General features: G+C 46.7%; 1 protein-coding gene across 1 annotated transcript in view; it reads right to left on the bottom strand.

Annotated features, from left to right (window-relative positions):
- HDAC1 (histone deacetylase 1) overlaps positions 1-20,031 on the bottom strand; it is a 148,800-nt gene that overhangs the window by 52,176 nt on the left and 76,593 nt on the right. The window lies entirely within an intron of this gene.

Genomic DNA, 20,031 nt, shown 5'->3' with positions numbered 1-20,031 from the left:
GGGCCCTGACAACATCTAGCAACTTGGAGTCCTCCAAGTCCCTAGTAGGTGCAAGGCACCACAATAAGCTGGTTCAGGTGAAACACTGACACCACCTTAGGGAGAGAACTGGGGACGAGTCCGCAGCTCTGCCCTGTCCGAATGGACAAACAGATATGGGCTTTTTTTGAGAAAAAAAAAAAACCACCAATTTGACACTCGCCTGGTCCAGGCCAGGGCCAAGAGCATGGTCACTTTTCATGTGAGATGCTTCAAATCCACAGATTTGACTGGTTGTAAACCAATGTGATTTGAGGAATCCCAGAACTACGTTGAGATCCCACAGTGCCACTGGAGGCACAAAAGGGGGTTGTATATGCAATACTCCCTTGACAAACTTCTGGACTTCAGGAACTGAAGCCAATTATTTCTGGAAGAAAATCGACAGGGCCGAAATTTGAACCTTAATGGACCCCAATTTGAGGCCCATAGACACTCCTGTTTGCAGGAAATGCAGGAAACGACCGAGTTGAAATTTCTTTGTGGGGCCTTCCTGGCCTCACACCACGCAACATATTTTCGCCACCTTTGGTGATAATGTTGTGCGGTCACCTCCTTTCTGGCTTTGACCAGGGTAGGAATGACCTCTTCCGGAATGCCTTTTTCCTTTAGGATCCGGCTTTCCACCGCCATGCCGACAAACGCAGCCGCGGTAAGTCTTGGAACAGACATGGTACTTGCTGAAGCAAGTCCCTTCTTAGCGGCAGAGGCCATAAGACCTCTGTAAGCATCTCTTGAAGTTCCGGGTACCAAGTCCTTCTTGGCCAATCCGGAGCCATGAGTATAGTTCTTACTCCTCTACGTCTTATAATTCTCAGTACCTTAGGTATGAGAAGTAGAGGAGGGAACACATACACCGACTGGTACACCCACGGTGTTACCAGAACGTCCACAGCTATTGCCTGAGGGTCTCTTGACCTGGCGCAATACCTGTCCCGTTTTTTGTTCAGACGGGACGCCATCATGTCCACCTTTGGTATTTCCCAACGGTTTACAATCATGTGGAAAAAAACTTCCCGATGAAGTTTCCACTCTCCCGGGTGGAGGTCGTGCCCGCTGAGGAAGTCTGCTTCCCAGCTTCCATTCCCGGGATGAAACACTGCTGACAGTGCTATCACATGATTTTCCGCCCAGCGAAAAGTCCTTGCAGTTTTTGCCATTGCCCTCCTGCTTCTTGTGTCGCCCTGTCTGTTTACGTGGGCGACTGCCGTGATTTTTTCCCACTGGATCAATACCGGCTGACCTTGAAGCAGAGGTCTTGCTAAGCTTAGAGCATTATAAATTTACCCTTAGCTCCAGTATATTTATGTGGAGAAAAGTCTCCAGACTTGATCACACTCCCTGGAAATTTTTTCCTTGTGTGACTGCTCCCCAGCCTCTCGGGCTGGGCTCCGTGGTCACCAGCATCCAATCCTGAATGCCGAATCTGCGGCCCTCTAGAAGATGAGCACTCTATAACCACCACAGGAGAGACACCCTTGTCCTTGGATATAGGGTTATCCGCTGATGCATCTGAAGATGCGATCCGGACCATTTGTCCAGCAGATCCCACTGAAAAGTTCTTGCGTGAAATCTGCCGAATGGAATTGCTTCGTAGGAAGCCACCATTTTTACCAGGACCCTTGTGCAATGATGCACTGTTTTTAGGAGGTTCCTGACTAGCTCGGATAACTCCCTGGCTTTCTCTTCCGGGAGAAACACCTTTTTCTGGACTGTGTCCAGAATCATCCCTAGGCACAGCAGACGTGTCGTCGGGATCAGCTGCGATTTTGGAATATTTAGAATCCACCCGTGCTGTTGTAGCAGTATCCGAGATAGTGCTACTCCGACCTCCCACTGTTCCCTGGACTATGCCCTTATCAGGAGATCGTCCAAGTAAGGGATAATTAAGACGCCTTTTCTTCGAAGAAGAATCATCATTTCGGCCATTACCTTGGTAAAGACCCGGGGTGCCGTGGACAATCCAAACGGCAGCGTCTGAAACCGATAGTGACAGTTCTGCACCACGAACCTGAGGTACCCTTAGTGAGAAGGGCAAATTTGGGACATAGAGGTAAGCATCCCTGATGTCCCGGGACACTATATAGTCCCCTTATTCCTGGTTCGTTATCACTGCTCTGAGTGACTCCATCTTGATTTGAACCTTTGTAAGTGTTCAAAAAAAAATTTTTAGAATAAGTCTCACCTAGCCTTCTGGCTTCAGTACCACAATATAGTGTGGAATAATACCCCTTTTCTTGTAGTAGGAGGGGTAATTTAATTATCACCTGCTGGGAATACAGCTTGTGAATTTTTTCCCATACTGCCTCCTTGTCGGAGGGAGACCTTGGTAAAGCAGAATTCAGGAGCCTGCGAAGGGGAAACGTCTCGACATTCCAATCTGTACCCCCGGGATACTACTTGTAGGATCCAGGGGTCCTGTACGGTCTCAGCGCCATGCTGAGAACTTGTCAGAAGCGGTGGAACGCTTCTGTTCCTGGGAATGGGCTGCCTGCTGCAGTCTTCTTCCCTTTCCTCTATCCCTGGGCAGATATGATCTTATAGGGACGAGAGGACTGAGGCTGAAAAGACGGTGTCTTTTTCTGCAGATATGTGACTTAGGGTAAAAAACGGTGGATTTTCCAGCAGTTGCCGTGGCCACCAGGTCCGATGGACCGACCCCAAATAACTCCTCTTCCTTTATACGGCAATACACCCTTGTGCCGTTTGGAATCTGCATCACCTGACCACTGTCGTGTCCATAACATCTTCTGGCAGTTATGGACATCGCATTTACTCTTGATGCCAGAGTGCAAATATCCCTCTGTGCATCTCGCATATATAGAAATGCATCCTTTAAATGCTCTATAGTCAATAAAATACTGTCCCTGTCAAGGGTATCAATATTTTTAGTCAGGGAATCCGACCAAGCCACCCCAGCTCTGCACATCCAGGCTGAGGCGATCGCTGGTCGCAGTATAACACCAGTATGTGTGTATATACTTTTTATGATATTTTCCAGCCTCCTGTCAGCTGGTCCTTGAGGACGGCCCTATCTATAGACGGTACCGCCACTTGTTTTGATAAGCGTGTGAGCGCCTTATCCACCTTAAGGGGTGTTTCCCAACGCGCCCTAACTTCTGGCGGGAAAGGGTATACCGCCCATAATTTTCTATCGGGGGGAACCCACGCATCATCACACACTTTATTTAATTTATCTGATTCAGGAAAAACTATGGTAGTTTTTTCACATCCCACATAATACCCTCTTTTGTGGTACTTGTAGTATCAGAAATATGTAACACCTCCTTCATTGCCTTTAACGTGTGGCCCTAATAAGGAATACGTTTGTTTATTCACCGTCGACACTGGATTCAGTGTCCCTGTCTGTGTCTGTGTCGACCGACTAAAGTAAACGGGCGTTTTTAAACCCCTGACGGTGTTTTTGAGACGTCTGGACCGGTACTAATTGTTTGTCGGCCGTCTCATGTCGTCAACCGACCTTGCAGCGTGTTGACATTATCACGTAATTTCCTAAATAAGCCATCCATTCCGGTGTCGACTCCCTAGAGAGTGACATCACCATTACAGGCAATTGCTCCGCCTCCTCACCAACATCGTCCTCCTACATGTCGACACACACGTACCGACACACCGCACACACACAGGGAATGTTCTGATAGAGGACAGGACCCACTAGCCCTTTGGAGAGACAGAGGGAGAGTTTGCCAGCACACACCAAAAACGCTATAATTATATAGGGACAACCTTATATAAGTGTTTTCCCTTATAGCATCTTAATATATAAGCATATCGCCAAATTAGTGCCCCCCCTCTCTGTTTTAACCCTGTTTCTGTAGTGCAGTGCAGGGGAGAGCCTGGGAGCCCCCCTCCAGCCTTTCTGTGAGGGAAAATGGCGCTGTGTGCTGAGGAGATAGGCCCCGCCCCTTTTTCGGCGGCCTCGTCTCCCGCTCTTAACGGATTCTGGCAGGGGTTAAATATCTCCATATAGCCTCCGGAGGCTATATGTGAGGTATTTTTAGCCAAAATAGGTATTCATTTGCCTCCCAGGGCGCCCCCCTCCCAGCGCCCTGCACCCTCAGTGACTGCCGTGTGAAGTGTGCTGAGAGGAAAATGGCGCACAGCTGCAGTGCTGTGCGCTACCTTTAGAAGCCTGAGGAGTCTTCTGCCGCCGATTCTGGACCTCTTCTTACTTCAGCATCTGCAAGGGGGCCGGCGGCAAGGCTCCGGTGACCATCCAGGCTGTACCTGTGATCGTCCCTCTGGAGCTAATGTCCAGTAGCCAAGAAGCCAATCCATCCTGCACGCAGGTGAGTTCACTTCTTCTCCCCTCAGTCCCTCGTTGCAGTGATCCTGTTGCCAGCAGGACTCACTGTAAAATAAAAAACCTAAGCTAAACTTTTCTAAGCAGCTCTTTAGGAGAGCCACCTAGATTGCACCCTTCTCGGCCGGGCACAAAAATCTAACTGGCTTGGGGGGGGGTCATGGGGGGAGGAGCCAGTGCACACCACCTGATCGGAAAGCTTTACTTTTGTGCCCTGTCTCCTGCGGAGCCGCTGTTCCCCATGGTCCTTTCAGGAACTCCAGCATCCACTAGGACGATAGAGAAAGTAAGATTCAGTAGCATGTAAAACCTAACATCTAACGGGCAGAAGTGTTTACAATGTCAGGGACCAGGCAAATTACAAGCGACACACAATGGGCTCAATTCAATGCAAACTGAATATTGTCGGAAATTAGCTCCCAGTGCAATTCAATTCAGCGCGATGTCAAGTCCGAAAATGCCCGTTCTCCCAGACTAAACAAGGTGTTTTGTCGGGAGAACTGGTATTCTCAGACTTAAGGGCAAGTAGCGATGCTGTTTTCACCGTGCTAAATGCAGAAATCAACATTGCGCAGACACTTGTCAGATTTCTGCTCGCACCCCTCCAGGGGTGTGAGAAGAAATCCCGTCATCGTCTGTCACTGTGCACTGAATTGTAAAGCGCAGTGGAATATGCTGCGCTATATAAGAAACTGTAAATATCAGGATTTGTATTACCTACCGGTAAATCCTCTTCTCGAAGCCGATAAGTGATATTGGGGAGACTTAGTACGATGGGGTATAGACGGGGTCCAAAGGAGCCGGTGCACTTTAAATTTCTTCACTGGGTGTGCTGGCTCCTCCCCCTCTATGCCTCCTCCCACAGGCAGTTATAGGTAAAACAGTGCCCAAAGGAGAAAGGACATATATGAGAGAAGGAATATGAAAACAAGAGTGGTAAGATTTATATACCAGCACACCACTAACAAATAACCAGAAATGGCTGTTAACAATAGCTGAACAGGTAACCACATAAAAGAGAACCTGCAGAAAAGTCGCACTGAGGCGGGCGCCCAATATCACTTATGGACTATGAGAAAATAAGATTTTACTCACCGGTAAATCTATTTCTCGTAGTCCGTAGTGGATGCTGGGGACTCCGTAAGGACCATGGGGAATAGACGGGCTCCGCAGGAGACTGGGCACTCTAAAGAAAGATTTAGTACTACTGGTGTGCACTGGCTCCTCCCTCTATGCCCCTCCTCCAGACCTCAGTTAAGGAAACTGTGCCCGGAAGAGCTGACATTACAAGGAAAGGATTTTGGAATCCAGGGTAAGACTCATACCAGCCACACCAATCACACCGTATAACTTGTGATAAACTTACCCAGTCAACAGTATGAACAACAGAGCATCAAACAATGGATGCCAACATAACCCATTATTAAGCAATAACTATATACATGTATTGCAGAAAGTCCGCACTTGGGACGGGCGCCCAGCATCCACTACGGACTACGAGAAATAGATTTACCGGTGAGTAAAATCTTATTTTCTCTAACGTCCTAGTGGATGCTGGGGACTCCGTAAGGACCATGGGGATTATACCAAAGCTCCCAAACGGGCGGGAGAGTGCGGATGCAGCACCGAATGGGCAAACACAAGGTCCTCCTCAGCCAGGGTATCAAACTTGTTGAATTTTGCAAACGTGTTTGAACCCGACCAAGTAGCAGCTCGGCAAAGCTATAATGCCGAGACCCCTCGGGCAGCCGCCCAAGAAGAGCCCACCTTCCTTGTGGAGTGGGCTTTCACACATTTTGGATGCGGCAATCCTGACGCAGAATGACCCTGCTGAATCGTGTTACAGATCCAGCGCGCAATAGTTTGCTTTGAAGCAGGAGCACCCAGCTTGTTGGATGCATACAGGATGAACAGCGAGTCAGTCTTCCTGACTCCAGCCGTTCTGTTAACATAAATCTTCAAAGCCCGGACCACGTCCAGTAACTTGGAATCCTCCAAGTCACGAGTAGCCGCAGGCACCACAATAGGTTGGTTCAAATGAAACGATGACACAACCTTTGGTAGAAATTGCGGACGAGTCCGCAATTCTGCCCTGTCCATATGGAAAACCAGATAGGGGCTTTTCCATGACAAAGCCGCCAATTCTGACACGCGCCTAGCCGACGCTAAGGCCAACAGCATGACCACTTTCCATGTGAGATACTTTAGCTCCACGGTCTTAAGTGGCTCAAACCAGTGGGATTTCAGGAAACCCAACACCACGTTAAGATTCCAAGGTGCCACTGGTGGCACGAAAGGGGGCTGAATATGCAGCACTCCCTTAACAAACGTCTGAACCTCAGGCAGTGAAGCCAGTTCCTTTTGAAAGAAAATGAATAGGGCTGAAATCTGGACCTTTATGGATCCTAATTTTAGGACCATAGTCACTCCTGACTGTAGGAAGTGCAGGAATCGACCCAGCTGGAATTCCTCTGTAGGGGCCTTCCTGGCCTCACACCAAGCAACATATTTTCGCCATATACAGTGATAATGCTTTGCTGTCACGTCCTTCCTAGCCTTTATCAGCGTAGGAATAACTTCATCCGGAATGCCTTTTTCCGCTAGGATCCGGCGTTCAACCGCCATGCCGTCAAACGCAGCCGCGGTTAGTCCTTCTTGGCCAATCCGGAGCAATGAATATTGTTCTCACTCCTCTTTTTCTTACAATTCTCAGCACCTTTGGTATTAGAGGAAGAGGAGGAAACACATAGACCGACTGGAACACCCATGGTGTTACTAGTGCGTCCACAGCTATCGCCTGAGGGTCCCTTGACCTGGCGCAATACCGGTTTAGCTTTTTGTTGAGGCATGACGCCATCATGTCCACCTGTCGGAGTTCCCATCAATTTGCAAGCAGCGTGAAGACTTCTTGATGAAGTCCCCACTCTCCCGGGTGGAGGTCGTGCCTGCTGAGGAAGTCTGCTTCCCAGTTGTCCACTCCCGGAATGAACACTGCTGACAGTGCTTGCACGTGATTCTCCGCCCAACGAAGAATCCTGGTGGCTTCTGCCATTGCCACCTTGCTTCTTGTGCCGCCCAGGCGGTTTACATGGGCCGCTGCAGTGATGTTGTCTGACTGAATCAGCACTGGTTGGTCTCGAAGCAGAGGCTCCGCTTGACTCAGGCCGTTGTATATGGCCCTTAGTTCTAGGATATTTATGTGCAGACAAGTCTCCTGACTTGACCACAGCCCTTGGAAGTTTCTTTCCTGAGTGACTGCCCCCCATCCTCAGAGGCTTGCATCCGTGGTCACCAGGACCCAGTCCTGTATGCCGAACCTGCGGACCTCGAGGAGGTGAGCACTTTGCAACCACCACAGAAGAGACACCCTGGCCCTGGGGGACAGGGTGATCAGCCGATGCATCAGAAGATGTGATCCGGACCACTTGTCCAACAGATCCCACTGAAAGATCCTGGCATGGAACCTGCCGAAGGGAATGGCTTCGTATGACGCCACCATCTTTCCCAGGACTCGCGTGCATTGATGCACGACACCCGTTTTGGTTTTAGGAGGTCCCTGACCAGAGTCTCGAGCTCCTGAGCCTTCTCCTCCGGGAGAAATACCTTCTTCTGGTCTGTATCCAGAATCATGCCCAGGAAGGGTAGACGCTTCGTAGGGATCAGCTGCGACTTTGGAATACTCAGAATCCAGCCGTGCTGCCGCAACACTTCCTGAGAGTGTGCTACGCTGATCGGTAACTGCTCCCTGGACCTCGCCTTTATGAGGAGATCGTCCAAGTATGGGATAATTGTAACTCCTTGCTTCCGAAGGAGCACCATCATTTCCGCCATCACCTTGGTAAATACTCTCGGTGCAGGGGACAGGCCAAACGGCAGCGTCTGGAATTGGTAATGACAGTCCTGTACCACAAACCTGAGGTACTCTTGATGAGGCGGATAAATGGGGACATGCAAGTAAGCATCCTTGATGTCCAGAGACACCATAAAATCCCCCTCTTCCAGGCTTGCAATGACCGCTCTGAGCGATTCCATTTTTTACTTGAATTTCTTCAGATAAATGTTCAGGGATTTTAAATTCAAGATGGGTCTGACCGAACCGTCCGGTTTCGGTACCACAAACATAGTGGAATAGTAACCCCTTCCCTGTTGAAGGAGTGGAACCTTTACCACCACCTGCTGGAGATATAGTTTGTGAATGGCCGCCAACACTACCTCCCTTTCCATGGGGGAAGCTGGCAAGGCCGATTTTAGGAAACGGTGAGGGGGCGTCACCTCGAATTCCAGCTTGTATCCCTGAGACACAATTTGTATGGCCCAAGGATCCACCCGTGAGTGAACCCACTGGTGGCTGAAATTTCGGAGACGCGCACCCACCGCACCTGGCTCCGCCTGTGGAGCCCCAGCGTCATGCGGTGGATTTAGTGGAAGCCGGGGAGGACTTTGGTTCCTGGGAACTAGCTGCATGGTGTAGCTTTTTTTCCTCTACCCCTGCCTCTGGCAAGAAAGGACGCACCTCTGACTCTCTTGCTTTTTTGTGAACGAAAGGACTGCATTTGGTAATACGGTGCTTTCTTTGGTTGTGAGGGAATATATGGCAAGAAATTTTACTTCCCAGCCGTAGCTGTGGAAACTAGGTCCGAGAGACCGTCCCCAAACAATTCCTCACCCTTATAAGGCAAAACCTCCATGTGTTTTTTAGAGTCGGCATCCCCTGTCCATTGCCGAGTCCATAAGACCCTTCTGGCAGAAATGGACATTGCGTTTATTCTAGAGCCCAGCAGGCAAATGTCCCTCTGGGCATCCCGCATATATAGGACAGCGTCTTTGATATGTCCCAGGGTCAGTAGAACAGTTTCCCTTGTCCAGGGTATCTATCTCCTCAGACAGATTATCTGTCCATGCTGCTACAGCACTACACATCCGGGCCGAAGCAATTGCTGGCCTCAGTAGAGTACCAGAATGTGTATAAACAGACTTCAGGATACCTTCCTGCTTTCTATCCGCAGGATCCTTTAGGGCGGCCGTATCCTGTGACGGTAGGGCCAACCTCTTAGATAAGCGTGTCAACGCCTTGTCTACCCTAGGGTAGGATTCCCAGCGTAACCTGTCCGTTGGCGGGAAAGGATACGCCATCAGTAATCTCTTGGAAATTAGTACTTTCCTATCAGGGGAATCCCACGCTTTTTCACATAATTCATTTAATTCATGTGAAGGGGGAAAAGTCACTTCTTGCTTTTTCTCCCCATACATATAAACCCTCTTGCCAGGGACAGGGTTTTCCTCTGATATGTGCAATACATCCTTCATTGCTATAATCATGTAGCGGATGGCTTTAGTCATTTTAGGCTGCAACTTTGCATCATCGTCATCGACACTGGAGTCAGACTCCGTGTCGGCATCCGTGTCAACCATCTGGGATAGTGGGCGCTTGTGAGACCCTGACGGCCTCTGAGCTGTAGGATCAGACATAGGTTGAGACCCTGACTGTCCCAATGCTTCAGCTTTATCCAACCTTTTATGCAAGGAGCTTACATTATCATTTAACACCTTCCACATATCCATCCAATCAGGTGTCGGCACCGTCGGCGGCGACACCACATTCAACTGCACTTGTTCTGCCTCCACGTATCCTTCCTCATCAAACATGTCGACACTAACGTACCGACACACCATACACACACAGGGAATGCTCTGACTGGGGAGACAGAGAGAGAGTATGCCAGCACACACCCCAGCGCTATATAACCCAGGGATTACACAGTAACTTAGTGTTTACCCAGTAGCTGCTGTTTGTGATAATTTGCGCCTAAATTTATGTGCCCCCCCTCTTTTTTACCCTTTTTCTACCTTGATACTGCAGGGGAGAGAGCCTGGGAAGCTTCCTCTCAGTGGAGCTGTGGAGAGAAAATGGCGCTGGTGAGTGCTGAGGAAGAAGGCCCCGCCCCCTCAGCGGCGGCCTTCTGTCCCGCTTCTGTGTGTAAAAAATGGCGGGGGCTCGTACATGTATACAGTGCCCGGCTGTATATATGTGTAATTTTGCCAAAGGTATCCTAATTGCTGTCCAGGGCGCCCCCCCCCCTGCGCCCTACAGTGACCGGAGTGTGCGGGTGTGCTGTGGGAGCAATGGCGCACAGCTGCAGTGCTGTGCGCTACCTTAAGTGACGACAGGAGTCTTCTGCCGCCGATTTCGATGTCTTCTTTGCTTCTGCGAGGGGGACGGCGGCGCGGCTCCGGGAACGGACGACCAAGGTTAGGTACCTGTGTTCGATCCCTCTGGAGCTAATGGTGTCCAGTAGCCTAAGAAGCGCAACCTAGCCGCAGTTAGTAGGTTTGCTTCTCTCCCCTCAGTCCCACGTAGCAGAGAGTCTGTTGCCAGCAGAAGCTCTCTGAAAATAAAAAACCTAACTAAAATACTTTCTTCTTAGGAAGCTCAGGAGAGCCCACTAAAAGCAGCTCTGGCCGGGCACAGATTCTAACTGGGGTCTGGAGGATGGGCATAGAGGGAGGAGCCAGTGCACACCAGTAGTACTAAATCTTTCTTTAGAGTGCCCAGTCTCCTGCGGAGCCCGTCTATTCCCCATGGTCCTTACGGAGTCCCCAGCATCCACTAGGACGTTAGAGAAAAGGATTTACCGGTAGGTAATTAAAATCCTATTTTCTCTAGCATCCATAAGGGATATTGGGGAGACTTCGTATGATGTGGACGTCCCAAAACTTCCAGAACGGGCGGGAGTGTGCAGAGACTTCTGCAGCACCGCCTGCCCAAACTGGGTATCCTCATTTGGCCAGGGTATTAAACTTGCAGAACTTAAAAAAGTGTTCTTCTCCGACAAGGTAGCAGCTCGGCATAGTTGCAAGGCAGAGACTCCTCGGGCAGCCGCCCAGGAAGAACCCACTGATCTTGTAGAGTGGGCCTTCAGAGACTTAGGAACAGGTAAGGCTGCCGACACATAGGCCTGTTGCATAGTAAGCCTAATCCAACGAGCAATGGACTGCTTTGAAGCAGGACAACCCTTTTTCTGTGCATCATAGAGCACGAACAAAGAATCCGTCTTTCTGATCCGAGCCGTTCTCTAGACACAGATCTTCAAGGCTCGCACAGCATCCAATGCCTCCGGAGGAGCAGAAGTCTCAGAACTTGACGGAACCACAATAGTTTGAGATTCAGGTGAAATGCAGAGACAACCTTCTGCAGGAATTGCTGCCTAGTCCTGACCTCCGTTCTGTCCTCATAAAAGACCAAGTATGGACTTTTACATGATAAGGCCCCCGGTTCTGAGACACGTCTAGCAGAAGCCAGGGCCAGTAACATCACTGTCTTCCACGTGAGGTACTGGTCTTCTACCGTCATCAGAGGTTCAAACCAGGAGGACTGTAAAAATTCCAACACCACATACAACCTCCTTTTGTGCCGCCTACGGAACCCTGGGATTTGAATGTAGAGTACCCCTTGCAAGGTGGTCTGAACTTCTGGCAACAGTGCTAATTTGTTCTGCAAGAAAATGGAGAGAGCTGAAAACTGGACCTTAATGGAACCCAGTCGTAAGCCCTTATCCACACCAGCCTGCAGGAAAAGTAAGAAACCTGGAACTCTGCAGGTGGATACGTGCGTTCCTCGCACCAAAAGATATATCTTCTCCAGATAGGATAGTGCTTTGACATCACAGGTTTCCTGACCTGAACCATGGTAACAGAAACCTTTTCGGAAAGGCCCTTGTGAACTAGGATGTTCCGCTCAACCTCCATGCCGTCAAACAAAGTCGCCGTAAGTCCGGGTAGACGAACGGTCCTTGTTGAAGATCTCTTCTTAGTGGTAGAGGCCAAGGGTGTTCGACGGACATGTCCAGAAGATCCGCGTACCACGCTCTTCGATGCCAATCCGGGGCAATCAGAATTGCCTGGACTCCTTGATTTCTGATTCGCTTGAGCACCCTTGGGATAAACGGAATCAGGTAGACCAACCGGTAAGGGCAAGGCGACGTTAGTGCATTCACTGCCCTCGCCTGAGGGTACCTGGTTCGTGAACAATACCAGTGAAGCTTCTTGTTGAGTCGAGAAGCCATCATAACTATTTGTGGGCAGCCTCACCGGTAGATGATCTGCTGGAACACCCGATGGTGGAGTCCCTACTCCCCTAGGTGGAGATCGTGATGACTCAAGAAATCCGCTTCCCAGTTGTCCAGTCCCGGAAGGAAGATTGCAGACAGTGCTCTTGCATTTCTTTCCACCCAGAGGAGTATCTTTGACATCTCTCGCATTTTGTCCCTCCTTGCCATTTGATGTACGCCACTACTGTGGCGTTGTCCGACTTTACTTGGATCGCGTGATCCGGAGCAGAGGAGAGGCCTGAAGCAGAGCATTGTAGATTGCCTGAAGTTCCAGAATATTGATCGGAAGGAGGGCTTTGTGGGCTGACCACCTGCCCTGGAACTGCGCCTATTGGGCGACAGCTCCCGATCCTCTCAGACTCACATCTGTTGTGAGGAGGGTCCAATCCTGAATCCCGAAACTCCGGCCTTCCAGTAGATTGGAGGACTGCAGCCACCACAGGAGGAAATCCTGGCATGAGGTGACAGCCGAATCATCCAGTGCATCTGTAGATATGATACAGGCCACTTGCTCAGGAGATCCAATTGAAATGTTCTAGCATGAAACCTCCCATATTGGATCGCCTCGTATAAGGAGACCATCTTCGCCAACAATCTTATGCAAAGATGGATAGATACTCGAGCAGGCCAGAGCACCATGTGGACCATCTCCTGAAGTGTTCTTGCTTTGTCCTCCGGGAGGAACACCTTCTGGGCAACAGTATCCAGTAACATCCCCAGGAACAGGAGCCGCTGAGTTAGTTCCAGGTGGGACTTCTGTCACACCATGGGTGGATTCTCAATTTACAGAAGTTGTAAATGCGGTCATTACGGCGCAATAAAAGCTCCCTAAATCTTGCTTTTAGCAGAAGATCATCCAGGTAAGGGACAACATTGACCACCTGGACCCAAAGCTGGAACATCATCTCCGCCATTACCTTTGTGAATACAATCGGAGCTGTGGACAGGCCGAAGGGCAGTGCCTGGAACTGGTAGCAATCGTCCAGCAGGGTAAACCTCAGATAAGCCTGATGAGGTGGCCAAATCGGAATATGAAGGTAGGTGTCCTTGATATCCAAGGAAACCAGGAATTCCTGTTCTTCCAGGCCCGCAACCACTGCTCTCAAGGGGGTAAATTTACTAAGGTGGGAGGTTTTTTAGAACTAGTGATGTTGCCCATAGCAACCAATCAGATTCTACTAAACATTTATCAAGCTGCTTCTAGAAGATAATAGATAGAATCTGATTGGTTGCTATAGGCTTTAAAGGGAGAAGTTATAATCATGGGAGACTTTAATTTACCTGATGTAAATTGTGAGGGGTCCTTTGCAAGTTCAGCTACAAGTGGCAAATTTCTAAATTCCTTACAGGGAGCATCTCTCAAGCAATTGGTGAGGGAGCCCACTCGCAAAGACTCAATATTAGATTTGATTCTTACAAATGGTGACAGGATATCAGACATATGTGGGTGAGCACCTGGGATCCAGTGATCAAGCAGTATGGTTTAGTATAAAGACAGGATCCAACTCCTGTCACACAAAAACTAAGGTGTTGGATTTTAGAAATGCTGACTTTGCAAAAATGGGGAGATGCTTAAGTGATTCATTGGCGGACTGGAGGAACTTGGGAGTGCAGGAGAGATGGGAAAAACTGAAAAGTGCAATACTAAGGGCAACAGACCTTTGTATCAAAAGGGTTAGGAAAAGAACCAGCAAAAGGAAGCCAATGTGGTTCACAAAAGAAGTATCAACTAGTGTGAAAGCAAAAAAGATGGCTTTTAGGAAATACAAACAGATTCAAAATAATAATGACAAAGAGGTGTATCTTGACAGACGGAAGGATGCTACTAAGAAAGTGATCAGACGTGCAAAGGCAGAAGCGGAGGAGACAATGGCCCAGTCGGTAGATAAAGGGGGCAAAACTTTTTTTAAATATATAAATGAAAGGCGAAAATCAAATGGAAGAATAATAAGACTTAAAACAGAGAGTGAGAATTTGGTGGAGGGAGACAAGGCAATAGCAGATCACCTAAATAATTATTTTTGCTCAGTATTTACTACAGAAAAAGGGAAGGGGCCCAAGTTATGTTGCAAGGACATTCATAAAAATAAGGTAGATGAAAGTACATTTACAGAGAAGGTCCTAACTGAACTTTCAAAACTAAAAGTGGATAAATCAATGGGGCCAGATGGGATACACCCAAGGATACCAAAAGAGCTAAAAGATGTGCTGGTGGCACCATTAACAGAACTATGTAACCAGTCACTATATACAGGTGCCATTCCAGAGGACTGGAAAAGAGCAAATGTAGTTCCATTGTACAAAAGTGGAAGCAAGGAAGAAGCAAGTAACTACAGACCAGTAAGCCTTACATCAGTAGTAGGGAAAGTAATGGAAAAACTACTAAAAGAAATAGTTGTGGAATATCTTAAATCAAACAACTTACAGGATCCAAAACAGCATGGATTTACTGGTGGGAGATCATGCCAAACAAATCTTATTGACTTTTTTGACTCTGTGATGAAAATAATAGATCAAGGGGGAGCTGTAGATGTAGCATATCTAGACTTTAGTAAGGCATTAGACACGGTCCCACATCGCAGACTGCTAAATAAACGTGAAAGTGTGGGGGTGGATTATAGAATAGTTAAATGGATAAGAACCTGGTTGCAGGATAGGAAACAGACAGTTGTAGTAAATGGAGTGCAATCTATGGAGGGAAATGTTACCAGTGGAGTACCCCAGGGATCTGTACTCGGACCAGTTCTCTTTAATATCTTTGTTGGTGACATTGCAAATGGTATTGAAGGGAAAGTATGCCTTTTTGCAGATGATACAAAGATATGCAACAGGGTAGACACACCAGGAGGGGTAAAACAAATGATTGATGACCTAGCTAGGCTTTAAAAAATGGTCAAGAACATGGCAACTACAGTTTAATGCTAAAAAATGCAAAATCATGCACTTGGGTCTCAAAAACCCAAAGGCTAAATGTAGTATCAAGGGTACTATAATGGAAACTACTGAGGAGGAAAGGGATTTAGGAGTTACTATTTAAAGTGACTTAAAGGCAGGAAAGCAATGCAACAAAGCAATGAGAAAGGCAAGTCAGATGCTTGGTTGCATAGGGAGAGGAATCAGTAGTAGGAAAAGAGAAGTAATAATGCTACTGTATAGGTCATTGGTGCGGCCTCATCTGGAATACTGTGTCCAGTTCTGGAGACCATATCTCCAGAAGGATATAAATATATTAGAGCAGAGGTTCTCAAACTCGGTCCCCGGGAGCCCACACAGTGCATGTTTTGCAGGTAACCCAGCAGGTGCACAGGTGTATTAATTACTCACTGACACATTTTAAAAGGTCCACAGGTGGAGCTAATTATTTCACATGCGATTCTGTGAGGAGACCTGCAAAACATGCACTGTGTGGGCCCCCCGAGGACCGAGTTTGAGAACCTCTGCATTAGAGAGTGTACAAAGAAGGGCAACTAAAATGGTGCATGGCCTACATCACAAAACTTACCTGGAAAGGCTAAAAGATCTTAACATGTATAGTATGGTTGAGAGAAGAGAAAGGGGGAACATGATAGAAACTTTCAAATATACCAAAGGTTTTAACAAAGTTCAGGAGGGAAACATTTTTCAAAGAAAGAGAGGTATTAGAACTCGAGGACATACACTGAAACTGGAGGGAGGCGGTTCAGGGGAAATGTAAGGAAAAATAATTTCACCGAAAGGGTAGTGGATAAGTGGAATAGCCTCCCATCAGAGGTGGTAGAGGCTAAGACTGTAGAGCAATTTAAACATGCTTGGGATAGGCATATGAATATCCTTACAAAGAATCAAGGTTCAAAAAGGGTTGCGATTACCTAAAGGATAAAAAAAAATGGGCAGACTAGATGGGCCAAGTGGTTCTTATCTGCCGTCAAATTCTATGTTTCTATGTTTATCCTCCAAAGCTGGTAAGCTTGATTTGAAAAATCGTTGGGGAGGAGCACTGAACTCCAGCTTGTAGCCCTAAGAAATAAGGTCCCTGACCCAGGTATCCTGGCAGGAAACCTCCCAGACACGGCTGAAGTGATGCAGTCGAGCTCCCACCTCGAGATCCCCTTGTGGTGGGTGGGCACAGTCATGCTGAGAACTTAGAGCACCAGTTCTGGTTCCACTTTTACCGAGAACCGGTGTTTGCAGGTCTTTTTGTCTTACCTCTTGTGCCTCTAATCGCACTGGAGGAACCTCTGGCCCTAGATCGAAATCTGTTAGACCGACACTGCCACAGCAGAAGTCCTAGCATTAATATTGTCCATCTCCTTGAGCGAGTCACATAGGACGCAGGCAGAGTCCTGAATGTACTTCAGGAGTCACCGCAGTGACCAGAGGCATATCCCCGGAGAGGCGCTCCTGAATTTGAGTAGCCCACGTATGAATGGCATGGGTCATCCAGCAACCCACTATGACCGGCACCTGCTGCTGTGTAAATAGACTTTAGTGTAGTCTCTATTTTTCTGTCCCCAGGGTCAAGGAAAGGAGCACGGGGCCGCCAGTACCGCCTTTTTAGAAAGCGGAGAGACTGATCTAAGTCAACCCCCGGGGGTTCTTAGCAGAATTTCCTACCTTCAGGAGCATATGGGAAAGTGTGCAAAAATCTTTTTGACACTTGATATTTTTTGTCTGGATTTTTCCAGGCTAACTTAAATAGGTCATCTAACTGTAGGATCAGGGAAAGTGACATTAGGCTTGTTTTAGGTTAAAACGAGCGCTAAATTATGCGTGTAGAAAGTGAGTGTGGCACCTGCTTCATCGTCCCTGTAGTTCCCCAGCTGCTTGTGCTCAGACTGAGCATAAGCAGCTGGGGAACTACAGGGACGATGAAGCAGGTGCCACACTCACTTTCTACACGCATAATTTAGCGCTCGTTTTAACCTACAATTATCCATTTTATCTGAGCTGCTTTTACATAAGCGCAGACATTTTTTTGATATTAGGCTTGTTTTGTGTAAATAAAAACAACTGCTGTGACGCAGTGTCCTCTAGAAGGAGCTTTAACACGTCGCATATAGCCAAAATGAGGGGTTTAATATCCTGAACAGAAGGGGAATCCTCACTAACGGGATTCAAGTCCTCCCCATCCTCATCTGAATCAGAGAGTAGAGCAGGTAAACCACACTTTTGTGGTCCTGAGTGAGAGAGAGGGGCTGTGTAACATATACCCTAGCAGCTAAATCTGCACAGCCTGCTGTAGTAGCTGAGTTTTCTGTACATTAGCAGTGAGTTGTGATGACATATCAGACATCATAGTCTTAAGAGCCCTTAGCCAGGAAGGCTCTGGACACTCTCCCCCAGCCCCCTCACTGAGTTGTGAAGATTGGCTGCATTGTTCACAGAATCAGATAAGGGAGAGAATCTGGTGTGGCATACACTGCATAGTTTGTGTTTACCCATGTTCACAGTTATCACAATGACATACAGACAGTAATACTTAGCAAGCCTGCCCTGACTGTATGTACGAGGAAACACAAACACACACAGAAAGAAAAAGAAAGAAAGAAAAAGAAAGAAAGAAAAAGAAAGAAAGAAAAAGAAAGAAAGAAAGAAAGAAAGAAAGAAAGAAAGAAAGAAAGAAAGAAAGAAAGAAAGAAAGAAAGAAAGAAAGAAAGAAAGAAAGAAAGAAAGAAAGAAAGAAAGAAAAAGAAAGAAAGAAAGAAAAAGAAAGAAAAAGAAAGAAAAAGAAAGAAAGAAAGAAAGAAAAAGAAAGAAAAAGAAAGAAAGAAAAAGAAAGAAAAAGAAAGAAAGAAAGAAAGAAAAAGAAAGAAAAAGAAAGAAAGAAAAAGAAAGAAAGAAAGAAAGAAAGAAAGAAAGAAAAAGAAAGAAAGAAAGAAAGAAAGAAAGAAAGAAAGAAAGAAAGAAAGAAAGAAAGAAAGAAAGAAAGAAAGAAAGAAAGAAAGAAAGAAAGAAAGAAAGAAAGAAAGAAAGAAAGAAAGAAAGAAAGAGAAAAAGAAAGAAAGAAAGAAAGAAAAAGAAAGAAAGAAAGAAAGAAAGAAAGAAAAAGAAAGAAAGAAAGAAAAAGAAAGAAAGAAAGAAAGAAAGAAAGAAAGAAAGAAAGAAAAAGAAAGAAAGAAAGAAAGAAAAAGAAAGAAAAAGAAAGAAAGAAAGAAAGAAAGAAAGAAAGAAAAAGAAAGAAAGAAAGAAAGAAAGAAAGAAAGAAAAAGAAAGAAAGAAAAAGAAAGAAAGAAAGAAAGAAAGAAAGAAAGAAAGAAAGAAAGAAAGAAAGAAAGAAAGAAAGAAAGAAAGAAAGAAAGAAAGAAAGAAAGAAAAAGAAAGAAAGAAAGAAAGAAAGAAAGAAAAAGAAAGAAAAAGAAAGAAAGAAAGAAAGAAAGAAAAAGAAAGAAAGAAAGAAAGAAAGAAAGAAAGAAAGAAAGAAAAAGAAAGAAAGAAAGAAAGAAAGAAAGAAAGAAAGAAAGAAAGAAAAAGAAAGAAAGAAAAAGAAAGAAAGAAAAAGAAAGAAAAAGAAAGAAAGAAAGAAAGAAAAAGAAAGAAAGAAAGAAAGAAAAAGAAAGAAAGAAAAAGAAAGAAAAAGAAAGAAAAAGAAAGAAAGAAAAGAAAGAAAAAGAAAAAGAAAGAAAAAGAAAGAAAAAGAAAGAAAAAGAAAGAAAAAGAAAGAAAAAGAAAGAAAAAGAAAGAAAGAGAAAGAAAGAAAGAAAGAAAAGAAAGAAAAGAAAGAAAAGAAAGAGCAGCACACCCCAGCTACACAGCCCCAGTGAAGCCGTCGGCTTACTATATCCCAGTGAAACACTAAATGATTTCTGTCCTGTACAGGACACAGATTGTGTACAATAGCGGCTCTCCCCCTTTGCTACACCCTGTGCCAGTTTTCCAGCGTTTTCTGAGTGTCAGGAGGAACTGTGTGTGCCTGCTGCTGCATTAAGCAGAGGAAAGCACCAAAATGCTGCTGGTCCCACTCTGAGGTAGCTCCGCCCTCCCCTAAAGGTGCCAGAGCTACAGAGATTTTTTTATACTGGTAATGTCTCCTAAATTGCTTAAAAAATATCACACAAGTGCTAGTATGAGCCACCGCTAGCCAGTTTACACAGGGGCAGAGATCGCGCTGAGCCAAAAAAGAAAAGAAAAAAGTGGTCCCAGGGACCCCTTACTTCTAAAAATTTGGGTCCTACCGGTCTTTTTCTGGGTCCCATCGGAATGAAGGTTCTTTTTAATCTTAATCTTGTTTGGACACTACAAAAGTGTTGCAAGGTGGGGGGATGGGGGCGACACTGCTGCTGTGCTGTGTAGCATACAGGACACCCTACACCAGAGGTATAACTAGACATTTTGGTGCACTTAGAAAGTGAATTGGTGTTCCACCGTCCAGATCGCAAAGTATAGGAAATGCGCGCCGAAGGTGCGCTGCAAAGGTTTAGGGGCGTGGCTTCATGGGGAAGGGGCATGACCACATAATAGTGCCAATTCACACTGCGCCAGGTAGAGCACGTTATGAGGCACACAGCGCCAGGTAGAGCACCGAGGCACACAGCGCCAGGTAGAGCACCGAGGCACACAGCGCCAGGTAGAGCACCGAGGCAC

The sequence above is a fragment of the Pseudophryne corroboree genome, chromosome 2 (assembly GCF_028390025.1).
Source record: "Pseudophryne corroboree isolate aPseCor3 chromosome 2, aPseCor3.hap2, whole genome shotgun sequence".
NCBI classification, from domain to species: domain Eukaryota; kingdom Metazoa; phylum Chordata; class Amphibia; order Anura; family Myobatrachidae; genus Pseudophryne; species Pseudophryne corroboree.
Note: the sequence above shows the minus strand (reverse complement) of the source record. Positions and strands in the feature narration are given on the sequence as shown.